This window comes from Scyliorhinus torazame, chromosome 3 (assembly GCF_047496885.1).
Source record: "Scyliorhinus torazame isolate Kashiwa2021f chromosome 3, sScyTor2.1, whole genome shotgun sequence".
In the NCBI taxonomy this organism is placed as follows: Eukaryota; Metazoa; Chordata; class Chondrichthyes; order Carcharhiniformes; family Scyliorhinidae; genus Scyliorhinus; species Scyliorhinus torazame.
Window position 1 is genome coordinate 99,695,399 of NC_092709.1, and position 13,409 is coordinate 99,708,807.

Below are 13,409 nucleotides of genomic sequence, written 5' to 3' on the forward strand. Positions count from 1 at the left end.
TCCATCTTCCTACTAAAGAGCATCACCTTACCCAACTCTGCACTGAACTTCATCTGCCACTTATCTGCCCACTCCACCAACTTGTCTATGTCCTTTTGAAGTTCTACACTATTCTCTTCATAGTTTACAATACTTCCAAGTTTTGTATGTACACCAAGAACTAGATCATTAATAGATATCAGGAAACGCAAGGGTCCCAATACCGACACTTAGGGAACACCCTCCAAGTCTTCCTCCAGATTGAAAAATAATCCATTGACCATTGCTCCCTGTTATTCAGCCAATTTGTTTCATCCACTTTGCTATTGTCCCTTTTATTCCATGAGCTGTAACCTTTCTCAAGTTTGTTTGTTGTGTGGCGCTGTATCAAATGCCTTTTGAAAGTACAAGTACGTACACCAGCAGCATTACCCTCATCAAACCTCTCTGATACCTCAAAAGTCCAGCAAGTTAGTTAAACACGATCCCCTCCTTTAGGAATCCATGCTAGCTCCTCCTAATGAATTCACGTTTTTCCATACGACTATTAATTAATTCTATTCCGAATAATTGTTTCTAGTAGTTCGGCCACTACTGAAGTTAAATTGACTGTCTTGTAATTACTGGTGCTATCCTTACAACCTTCTTTGAACAAGGGCATAAGATTTACACTATTCCAGTCCTTTGGTACCTCCCCTGAGGTTAGAGAAGACGGGGAGAATTTTGCTAGCTGCCCCGCAATTTTCATTCTCACTATCTTCAATATCCTTGGATGCATCTCGTCCAGTGCTAGCGCCTTGTCAACTTTCAGTACTGCCAATCTATTCAACACTGCCTCCTCGTCAATTTTGAACCCTTCTAGGGACAGAATTTCTTCGACTATCACCATGTCCTGAGTATCATATGTTTTATTAAAGGCCTTCTGACAATCTATTTTACTACATTTGCTACGTTCCTATTATTTGTCCAATCGGTCACTTAAAAAACAACTCCAGTTTAAACATGACTTTAATATTATATGCTATCTTCTTAATTAACCTGTGTATTTCAAAATAATTTTGTTTAATTATTAATTTAAGAGTTTGCTCACAACTAATGTTCAATTAACTTATTATAAATTACCTGCTTTGCACTCCCTCCCTTCTTCAACAGTGGTGTTACATTGACCCTGGACAAAATGCATATTGGAGGAGGATTGAAAAATTGTTGCCAGACCGTCTGCTTTTCCTACCTGACTTTCTATAGCCCTAGGTGCATGCCATCAAGGACTACGTACAAAGCAGGTTCAGTTGTAATAAATTCTGTGCTTTGACATTTGGGATAAATATGCATTTTTAAGTTAACCAGTTATAACAAGTGGAGTATCACATAAATTAGTGCTGTAGCCTCAGCTATGTCAAATCTATTTTAATAACTTAGAGGAAGAGACAGAATAATATATTTAAGTTTGCTGTCGATGCAAAGCTAGGTGGGAATATAAGCAGTGAGAAGGACACGAGGTTGCAAAGAGATGTAGATAGTTTAAGTAAATGGGCAGTAAGGTGACGGGTGGAGTAATAAGTGGGGAATTGTGAAGTTATTCCTTAATAAAAACAGAAAATGTAGAAAATACGCAGGATTTGTAGAGAGAGCAAGAATTAACTTTTCAGGTCAAACTTTCATCAGACTTGGGAATATGTTTTGAGTGAAAGGTGGGTGGGAAAAAGAACAAAATGAAGATTGCGATAAGGTGGAAAATCGGAGAGATAAAATGGCTAGTCTTACAGCACCAAAGGGAATGGTGATCGGGCAAGAAAATACACTGTGTCCAGAGCAGGTATGATATTCTCTGAAAACAAAAGTAAAGGGCCTGTTTCCATGCTGTAAACTTCTATGATTCTATGATTCTAAGAGGAAAACTGAAACATGACAAAAAAATAAACAAAATTGGGACTGAGATTACAGTTTGAATTTGTTTAACTTGATGTTGAGTCCAGAAGGTCCTCTGGTCAAAAGATGAGATGCTGTTCCTCGAGCTTGAGGTGAACTTCACGGGAACAGTGCAGTAGGCCGAGGGCAGAGATATCAGTATAAGAACATGGTGGGGAACGTGGTGGGCAGCAAGGTAGCATAGTGGTTAGCACTGTTGCTTCACAGCGCCAGAGTCCTCGGTTCGATTCCCGGCTTGGGTCACTGTCTGTGCGGAGTGTGCACGTTCTCCCTGTGTCTGCGTGGGTTTCCTCCGGGTGCTCCTGTTTCCTCCCACAAGTCCCAAAAGACGTGTTATTAGGTCATTTGGACATTCTGAATTCTCCTTTTGTGTACCCGAACAGGTGCCGTAATGTGGCGACTGGGGGCTTCTCACAGTAACTTCATTGCAGTGTTAATGTATTTGTGACAATAAAGATTATTATTAAATGGCAGGTCACTGGATGCTTGTGGTCATGCCAGTGGACTGAATAGAGGTGTTCTGGAATATGGTCACCCGATCTGTGTTTGGTCTCCCCAGTGTAGAGGAGACTGCACTGAAAGTGGCAAATGTATTATACTAAATTGAAAGACATGCATGTGAATCATTGTTTTACCTGAAGAAATGTTTGGGACCTTGGAATAGTAAGAAAGGACAAAAGAGAGGTAAAAGGGCAGGTGTTACCTCTCCTGTGCTTGAATCAAATGTGCTATGGGAAACAGATAGGATGTTGATGTGGATGAGGAGTGAACCAAGGGTTCATGGACGGAATATGCCCTTTGAAATGCTGAAAGGGGGGAGGAAGATGTAACAGCCTGGGCTAGTGCATGGTTAATTCCAGCCACACTTGACCCGCAGTTGCAACACAATTGAAGTAATCAATAGTTCTGAGAAAAATGTCCGAACTCTTTGACCCTTGGATTCCCAATAGTTACAGTCACCTGGTTTGTACAGTTAAACACAATTACTGTTTATTTATAACAAGAGTTACAATGAAATATGCAGCAAATACAACTGGTTAACCTAATTCCCCACTTGCCCCCACCCTCTATACACACATACAAGACAGATAAACACAGAAGGGAAGAAAGCGGGTTTAAAAAAAAGAGTTTCAAATGGGTGTTTCCAGCACTGTACCCCACTCTATACTTGCTTTCAGTTCAAGGTTTTTACTGTAGATTCATTCAGGCCTCTGTAGCTTCATAAATACCCTCATAGCCTTTCTTGAGAGATTTTTAAAAAACCTTTAAGTACCCAATCGTTTTTTTTTCCAATGAAGGGCAATTTGGCGTGGCCAGTCCACCTATCCTGCACATCTTTGGGTTGTGGAGGTGAGACCCACACAGGCACGGGGAGAATGTGCAAATTCCACACGGACAGTGACTTGGGCTGGGTTCAAACTGCCTTTCTAGAGATCTAAAGAGATAGAATTCTGGTCTTTGTTTGCAGCCTGTAATGGTTTTCCTGTCGATTCATTTACCCAGGTTCTTTGCAGCTTCAGAAATACAGCAATCGCAGCCTTTCTGGGGAGGGAGAGAAAAGCAGTTCCTTATCCTTCTGTGTCTATTACTCAACTGCTCCCTGAGGTCTCTGAGAACCCGTCCACTGGGATAAGATCCAATCAATACCTGTTACCAGGCAGAGTGAGGCCTTTTGGCCAATTCGTTGGTCATCAGCCAATAAATCAGACAGAGTCGCACCCCATCTCTCTTGGGTGCAAAAAAGTCTGAAGCTCTTGTTCAAACTAGCAGAGGCAGTTTCTCGCCTGTAACCGCTGAGTTCCGTTTTGTCTCTGCTACTTGACCTAAAGATACATGTCCATTAATCACCCATGGATCAAAAATGATAATGGCTAAATAAAAAAAGGGGAAATAAGGGGATAAACAGGAAGAACCCTTACAGGTGGTGGAAATGTCAGAAATCTGTTGAATACAAAGACTGGTGGAATTGAAGGTTCTATCATGATTCTGAGAGGAGGGAAAGAGATGAGAACAATAGTGCAGGATACGAGTCCAAAGGGGAATGAGTTCAGGTACCTAGTAGTGTTGAAAGAGCTGCCCACCTTTCCCCCAACTACCGGAGTATATGTTATTGGAAAAGCTGCTGGCTCCGAAGGAGTCGGGGAAAGAGGGGTAGGGGGGGAAGATTGGAGACATTTATGGGTGGTTGGGAAAGAAATAGATGGCTTTAGTGGAAAGGATTAAGGGCAGGTGGGAGGAAGAGCTGGGAACCAAGCTAGGGTGGGGGATATGAACTAAGGTATTGAGTCGGGTCAATTCGACTTCCCCGTGTTGAGGATGAACCTCATTCAATTCAAGGTGGTACACTTGACATGGATCTGGATGAGGGGTGTTTTCTCGGGGTGAGAAGTATGGGCGGTGACCGACGAACCAGGCCCATATGTTCTGGGGGTGAAGGGTTTTTGGGAAGCGGTGTTCAATACTCTATCAGAGATTGTGTGGTTTGAAGTAGCACCATGCCTCTTGGTGGCGTTTTTCGGGTTTCAGAGCTGCTCGGGCTACACGAGGGGAAGGGGACCGATATGGTAGCCTTCGCCTCCCTGATTGCTCGGCGGTGGATATTGCTGAACTAGTTAGTGCTTGGCAATGCCACCGGGGTTGTGGTGTGGGTGAAAAAGATCATGGGTGGGATTCTCCGTCGGCGTGATTCTCCCTTTTACTGGCACACAGGGGTTTCCTGACGTCGTGGGGGTGCCCCCAATGGGAAACCCCATTGACTGCCGGAGGGTCGAGGCTGAAAAATAGCATGGCGGGGCGGAGAACTCAGCCCCATATTTGCCTTGGCAGGTGCCGTCGGTTCCTATCCATGTTTCAAGGATCTGTTTTGTCTGTTTTAAAGATGCAAAATTATAGGCCAATTAGCCTGACCTCGGTTGTTGGCAAGATTCTAGAATCCATTGTTAAGGACGAGATTTCTAAATTCTTGGAAGTGCTGGGTCGGATTAGGACAAGTCAGCATGGATTTAGTAAGGGGAGGTCGTGCCTGACAAACCTGTTAGAGTTCTTTGAAGAGATAACAAATAGGTTAGATCAAGGAGAGCCAATGGATGTTATCTATCTTGACTTCCAAAAGGCCTTTGATAAGGTGCCTCATGGGAGACTGCTGAGTAAAGTAAGGGCCCATGGTATTCGAGGCAAGGTACTAACATGGATTGACGATTGGCTGTCAGGCAGAAGGCAGAGAGTTGGGATAAAAGGTTCTTTTTCGGAATGGCAACCGGTGACGAGTGGTGTCCCGCAGGGTTCAGTGTTGGGACCACAGCTGTTCTCTTTATATATTAACGATCTAGATAACGGGACTGAGGGCATTCTGGCTATGTTTGCCGATGATACGAAGATAGGTGGAGGGGCAGGTAGTATGGAGGAGGTGGGGAGGCTTCAGAAAGATTTAGACAGTTTAGGAGAGTGGTCCAAGAAATGGCTGATGAAATTCAACGTGGGCAAGTGCGAGGTCTTGCACTTTGGAAAAAAGAATAGAGGCGTGGACTATTTTCTAAACGGTGACAAAATTCATAATGCTGAAGTGCAAAGGGACTTGGGAGTCCTAATCCAGGATTCTCTAAAGGTAAACTTGCAGGTTGAGTCCGTAATTAAGAAAGCAAATGCAATGTTGTCATTCATCTCAAGAGGCTTGGAATATAAAAGCAGGGATGTACTTCTGAAGCTTTATAAAGCATTAGTTGGGCCCCATTTAGAATACTGTGAGCAATTTTGGGCCCCACACCTCAGGAAGGACATACTGGCACTGGAGCGGGTCCAGCGGAGATTCACACGGATGATCCCAGGAATGGTAGGCCTAACATACGATGAACGTCTGAGGATCCTGGGATTATATTCATTGGAGTTTAGGAGGTTGAGGGGAGATCTAATAGAAACTTACAAGATAATGAATGGCTTAGATAGGGTGGATGTAGGGAAGTTGTTTCCATTAGCAGGGGAGACTAGGACCCGGGGGCACAGCCTTAGAATAAAAGGGAGTCACTTTAGAACAGAGATGAGGAGAAATTTCTTCAGCCAGAGAGTGGTGGGTCTGTGGAATTCATTGCCACAGAGGGCGGTGGAGGCTGGGACGTTGAGTGTCTTTAAGACAGAAGTTGATAAATTCTTGATTTCTCGAGGAATTAAGGGCTATGGAGAGAGAGCGGGTAAATGGAGTTGAAATCAGCCATGTTGATTGGTGGAGTGGACTCGATGGGCCGAATGGCCTTACTTCCACTCCTATGTCTTATGGTCTTATTTGGGGGTGGGGGTGGGGGGTGCTTGTTTGTCAATCTTGTGAAGGAGTAAATGTCGGGTTGGGGGATTATGAGATGGAAAGCCTTGGAGGAAAGATCTTATGAGGAGATGAAAACTGTGACTATCCTGGCAACAGTGGCTTGATGTTTAGGGTCATCACCCAGGGGATAGAAAAAAAGAATACTTTTTAAAAGAGTGCAATTTTAAATATTGATGTTCAGAGAGACTTGCCCAATGAATACAAAATTAGCATATAGGTAACAGCAAATAATTAAGACAAATTGCATGTTGTCCTTTCTTGAGAGAGGATTGCAGTACAAGAATAAGGAAAACTTGCTACAAATATTACAGGGCTTTGGGAAAGCCACACCTGGGATAAGTGCGCAGTTTTGGGCTCCATATCTAAGGAAGGATATACATGCATTGGAGGTGGTACAGCGAAGGTCCACTCGATTTGTTCCTGGGATGAAAGGGTTATCTTGTGATGAGAGGTTGAGTAAGTTGGACCTGTACTCTCTGGAATTTAGAAGAATTGAGAGATATCCTTATTGGAACATATCAGATTCTGAAAGGGCTTGATAGGATAAATGCAGAGATTGTTTTCTCCTGCCTGGGGAATCTATTCGGAGCAGCGCTCCAAAAGCTAGTGACATCGAAACAAACCTGTTGGACTTTAACCTGGTGTTGTAAGACTTCTTACTGTGCTCACCCCAATCCAACACCGGCATCTCCACGTCATGGGGAATCTATAACACAGGCACAATCTTAGGGCAAGGACTTCATCATTTAGGACTGAGATGAGGAGAAATTTCTTCACACAAAGCATTGTGAATCTTTGGAATTCTCTACCCCGAAACCTCTGGTGCTCCATTGTTGAGTACACAAGACATAAAACAGATTTTTGGGGTCTCGAGGAATCCAAGGATGTGGGGAGCAGCCAGGAGGGGTGGTGTTCAAGCAGAAGATCGAACATGATCAGATTGAATAACAAAGCAGGCTCAAGGGGCTGTATTTCATATTTCTTACATTCTTGTGCTCTTCTGGCTCAATCATGAAAACAGCAATTTTATTCAGATTATGGAGACGGCCTGCCATTAAAGCACCCATATTCCATCTTGAGGCGCTGCTTTTAAGAGGGATGGAAAATAAATTGATGTTGCACAGTTCCAATTGAAAAGAATGCATTTTGATACGCTGCTACTATAAATCCTTCCATCTCCAACTGTTTGAAACCTGTTTCACGTTGTCTCAGCATGTAGAGGTGCTCAGTTTATATAATCCGCAGAGGAATTATCAGTGAACAAAATCCTTTAGATTGGCATTTGTTTTATTCTGGATGCTGATCATATGACAGCTGAGCCAGGAAAGTTAATGCCAGGAGACTATCCCAGCTGGTACTGAATTTTCTTGGCTCAGATTCCTGGTTAGCTTCGAAGAATGGAGAACCTGCCAAAAATTGGAATTTCTTGTAGATTTTCTTGTTGACATTCCTGTAACTGAAATTAGCGGAGCAGCTCTTTGTGGAGAAAAGGAATCTGAAAAGGGGTGTGGAGGCTGAAGGAACTAATGAAGATAGGAATGAGTGTCTGAACAAATACTTGTTCAATTTACTTGTTCACTTCTTCAATTTATTATTTTGAGCCAGATATTTTCATGGGAAGGACAAGATATCCAAGGTTTGCACCATTATTAATGGACCTTGAGTTATCTTTTGTATCCATGTCCAATGGATGTTATGTCGATCTCAATTTCCTGTCGGCAAAGGCTATACTAAAATGCCCATAATGCAACAGAGTTGAGTTGGCTTACTTCATTCAGCAGCGTTTTCAGGTACAGTAGTTTGTAAAATAGAACTGAAGTGTGCAGAAATAAGAAATGATCATTTACTGTAAATTTTTTGAACGTTCAATTTCACTTCAATATTAGTCCTAACCTGGGCATACACACAAGGGAAAGATACAAAAGGGAAAAAGATGCTTTACGAACTGAGCACTGCCATTATTTCCATTTACATGTACCGATGTAATATTTTACATTGATGTGCTTTTTCACCCCCACTTACATTTTTGTATATTTTTAGCTCAAATCTAACTCGACGATGTGGATTCAAATCCACTTTACAGCTGACCCCCTTTGTGTCGCAGTTGTCACTGCATTATAATTACTTAAATGCATCCAATTGTGATTGGGTATATTGTTCACACACGTGCTATGGATTTCTAGTTTTGCATCTTCTGTCAACATCATTCGTGAAAGCACTGCATTGATCAATAGTAAATTATGGGACTGACGTTGGCCAGAGACAAAGATTTATGTAACTACTTCAGTGCTGTTTTATTCTTTCTAGTGATTTGATACTTTAAAATGAGGTCCTATTTTTGTATAAAAATATCATTGCTATTATTAAGAGTATTGTTCTATTGCAATACAGCAGTGGAGCTTTTGTAAATGCTCTATAAAATAGCTGGATTACTTATGAAGCATTCCAGCCCTCTGCAATGTAACTGAAATGCATTTGCAGCAAAGATTGCCTGAATAAACCTCCAAATACATGTATGCCTCCTGTTAATGAGCATTTGCTGGGAGATGCTGTCAATTTTTTTTTATTTTGCATTGTACAGTGGCTGCTTGAATGTGATGTTATACAGATGTGTTAGGTGTTCTGTTCTGGGAGGTGGTTTGCAGTAATGAAGCTTACAACCAGAATCATATAAAACTAGCTATTTTCCCCTCACATTTTGCATTCCATAGCAGGTATGTGTTTTGATAAAATTAATTGAATCCCAGCTAAGACAACTGATTCACGACTGCAGATTAAGGCATAGAATTGTAAGCAACACAGTCTGCAGACTAGCAAAAGGTGAAATCATTTTCTTCTTTATATTCATACTGTTAGTGTGGTGTTTTAAATAGGTGGAGTAAAGGTGCCATTTGCAGTTTATTGAAAAGCAGACTGAATCTTGGTTTTGGAGAGAGAGGTAAAGACAGTGCTGGAAATTGGCCTGAGGACAAAGTTATATGTTTTTAGTGATTTTGCTATTTGGTTTGGTGTTCAATAGGATGCAGTGCTTTTAAACAACGTTTGTCTTTAAACTGAGATGCCCACTGTATAAGCTTAATGATAATATTACTAAAAAAACTGTATGATAGGTTTCCATTGTGACAGGGCTTAAAGGGGTTCTGCATGGAGAGCACTAGTTATTTAAAATCAGGTTATCTACAGAGTAATCAGGTTAGGTGTCTGAGACGAGATGAAGAATCTAGCCATTGTGAATTTCTAGGGTGGGGTGAAAGAGCCACTTGAAACCTGAAGAACATTGATATGTGTGACATATATTCGTAAAAGCCAGTATAAAAGAATTTTGAGAGATTTTCTTCTTCAGTGTGTTCATTCATTCTCCGTAGCATTCATGAGTAATATCAAAACTGTATACAGAGTAAATTTAACTAGTAATGGCTACTATGCAATTTAAACAGTTACAATTTGCTACAATAACTAGCAAATTGTAACTGTTTTAATTGCAGAGTAGCCATTTAACTAGGTTGTGTTATTAAAGGTTCATTTTTTTTTATTGGGCTACGAGCTGTTTCAACACAGATTCTATGTGGGAGGAACAGTTTATCTTGTCTGTAGTACTGACTCTGATTGACAGTTGTTCAAAGGGTAATGTCAGGAAGGGGTGCATTGGCTTTGGCTGGGGGAGGGGAGGGAGGTTAATATATTCAGTGTTTTCCTGTTGCTTCAAGCACTGCAGCAGCAATTCTCTTTAAGGTATCGAGCAGACTCTGGGTAGGGGACAGAGGGGCGTGGCCTATTTCGGTTGAATGTTGAGAATAGTAAGAGTCCAGTGACTGAGAGAAGAGGTTCGGTTTACTGTTCTGAAGGAGCAGGCAGCTGGTCAGGAAGCTTTTGTTAAGGACAGTGTTTATCAGCGGCAGTAGCTAGAGAGAGCACTCTTGACTTTCAAAGTCTTCAAATTCATTCTAGCAACAGATCTTCAGCTTTTGTTTCCTGATTGCAGTGTTGGAGACAGAGCCAACACCACTTTGCCTCCCCCAGCTGTGATTAGCCAACCCATTTTTACTGACAGTTAAATTGACAATGAGATTACGGCTGCTACCTTTCCAGGAACTATGGGGTTTTCTCTTTGTCAGCTGTGATTTAAGCTGGAAAGCCGTGGAACGAGGCACTTGGCCATTTTATGCACGTGGGATGATACTGATGCTGATTTACTGAGAATATCTGGCCAGGGTTGCCTGAATGAGTAAGTCGATGTGTGGCTGTGGTTGCAGTATCATTTCTTCTCTAATGAAGAGGCTGGGGCGCTCAACCTGCTGTAAAGATCTTCTGTCTTGCAGCTTTACATCAGGACAACTGGAAAGACTTTCCAATGGATTGGCTACTCAACAAAAGGTAACTGCATGAAAGTTCATTAAATGTGCAGTGATTTTCAGTATATTCGATGCAGGATGAAATAATACAGGTTTATTAAGGGATACATTCCAGTGCTCTCTGACCTTGCTTGTAGCTGCCCAGTATCATATTTGGCCATGATCAGCCTGTGAGCAATGGAAATGTACTGAGTAATTGATTTTGTAATAGGAGCAGGCGATTTACTGACCTTACTCACATGTTCTTCCTGCTGAAATTATACATCACCATAATGGGTTCGGTGATTTAATATTGCATTGTTATTACTCAAATATATGATGCACGTTAAGTTTCTAGAAGTTCAGATTTGTTTCATTTTGTGTAGCCTATAGCATTTTCTTACATTAAGAAAGCAGGCCCTGTAAGTTCTGTGTGTGTGCGCAATGAACTCAGCTGTCATGTTTGTTTTTTAAATAACAGTTATGAAATTAACTTTCTCCGTGTTCAGGAGGAAAACTTTTAATAGAGTATAGGTATTAAGGTATTTTCTGTGATTTTGCAATTGAAATAACAGTGAGACTACCAGTGATCAACGGTATTACGGACTAAATGGGACAAACTTCCAGCGTCAACATATGTGCAATTAAACTTGGAAATCATAAGTTATCTGAGATGCCCTGCTCATCAAGTTTTGCCATGATGGATGGTATCTTGCTGAGAAGACGTGGCAGTCCAACACACGAGGGTGTGAAATTGCAGAATTTGCTCACTAAACTACCAGAAAGTTTAGGATTGTCCATTTAAGTGCAAATGAATTTTTTATGGTATGGTTAGTCTTAAATGCTACCATTTTTTATGGAATGTTAAGTCTTAATTGCTACAAAACAAGCTCTCTGACACTGAAAATGATCTTTTACATGTGTGATGTCACAATCCATCAGAATTTAATTATTGGAGATGCTATAAAAAAAATGTTTTCATTTTTTTTTCTGCATCTCATCTGTCTTTCTCCCTTTGGCTTTCTGTACAAGATTTAACATCAAAGTAAATATTATAACTTAAATGTTTTTTTGGTTTGGACTCCCAAATGCCTCAGCAGGCATTTTTCAGTCTGATTGATGTCAGTCTGAGGCAGCACGGTAGCATAGTTGTTCGCACAGTTGCTTCACAGCTCCAGGGTCCCAGGTTCGATTCCCGACTTGGGGCACTGTCTGTGTCGAGTCTGCACGTTGGGTTTCCTCCAGGTGCACCGGTTTCCTCCCACAGTCCAAAGATGTGCAGGTTAGGTGGATTGGCCATGATAAATTGCCCTTAGTGTCCAAAAAAAAGGTTAGGTGGGGTTACTGGGTTAAGGGGATAGGGTGGAGGCGTGAGCTTAAGTAGGGTGCTCTTTCCAAGGGCTGGTGCAGACTCGATGGGCCGAATGGCCTCCTTCACTGTAAATTCTATGATTTAGGAGATATGCCATCACTTACCGTGCTCTTTACAAGCGTAGATCCCTTGTAGACGATGGGTTTAAATGGCTCAAATTGCCATAAACGTCTGCTGAAAAACGTAAAGGTCTATGGGAAGTTGTCAGTGTAATGAATGATGAGCCCTGTTCTTTTTCTGCTGGTGGCAAAGCCTAGACCAATGGGGTGTGTTGTTGCACCGACTGAATCATAGAATCACAGAATTTGTGGTGCAGAAGGAGGCCATTCGGCCCATCAAGTCTGCACCGGCCCTAGGAAAGAGCACCCTACTTAAGCCCACACCTCCACCCTATACCCGTAACCCAGTAACCCCACCTAACCTTTTTGGGCACTAAGGGCAATTTAGCATGGCCAATCCACCTAACCTGCACATCTTTGGACTGTGGGAGGAAACCCATACAGACACTGGGAGAAAGTGAAAACTCCACACAGCCAGGAGAGTTTTTTTGCAAAATTATTTCTATTTATATCATCTGAACACTGAGGCATCAGAATTAATCTTGGCAGCACTGATGTATGTTTCTGAAATTTGGATTTAATTTATGTTCATTCTCTCAACTCAATTTGTGTGCATGCACATGTATCTAAAAATGGCTGTGGTTGTTGCATCTAGTGGATGTTATTGCAGAGTTTAAACCTGACCAAAGTTTCTACAACTAAGAACAACTTGTAAAACAATATTACTCCCCATATAAAAACAATTATGATAAGTAATTGATATTATAAGTGATTCCAAGTTCTAATTATATATCGGTATCTTTCTTGGGTATACATTTTTCGTTAAATTCTTGACCGAGGTTATAACTGACTGCTAAGTTGAAGAGAAAAGGTACTAGTTGTCTACATATAACTGTAACTACTTGGCCATTTCTCATTTGAAAGGGAAGCGGAGGTGTACTGTCAGCCATACTATTAACTACATTTTTGTGAGTGTAACGGGAGCTATTTTCAGTGTGATGTAGGGGTGGAAAGATTGAGATATACAGTTTGTGTGTTTTGTTCAATTTTCCAACATCAGGTACAGCAAATACTTTGTTTCAATGCTGCAATTAGCCCCTTAAAGTTACACTTCTTCATGGATCTCCTTCCAATTCTGCAGCTGGCAATATTTGAAATTAAAGATTGCAACCGCCATTCCTCTGGGAGTGAAAAGGGAATGAATAATTCTGCCTCAGAATATTCCCTACCTCCTTAGTTAGCATGACTAAAGGGTCCAGAAACTTTGTCTTGGTATGTATAGATATGTTTAGCCTTTCCATTTGTTACAAGACGCTCAGGTCCCAGAATGGAACCCAGCTCGACAGATCCTAACTTTGTTCATCCACGTCTCAAAACAAAAAATAGTCAGAGGACTGTTGATTAACTTTTAATAAAACGTTTAT

General features: G+C 41.5%; 1 protein-coding gene across 9 annotated transcripts in view; it reads left to right on the forward strand.

The window, feature by feature from the left end:
* fbxw7 (F-box and WD repeat domain containing 7) overlaps nt 1-13,409 on the forward strand; it is a 572,031-nt gene that overhangs the window by 167,632 nt on the left and 390,990 nt on the right. Inside the window, exon 1 of one of the 9 annotated variants that reach the window (XM_072496053.1) lies at nt 10,582-10,597. The exons of the other annotated variants lie outside the window; for them this stretch is intronic. The gene's annotated coding sequence lies outside the window, so the exon portion shown is untranslated. Of the gene's footprint in view, nt 1-10,581; nt 10,598-13,409 lie in introns of those variants that run through there. 9 annotated transcript variants of the gene reach the window in all.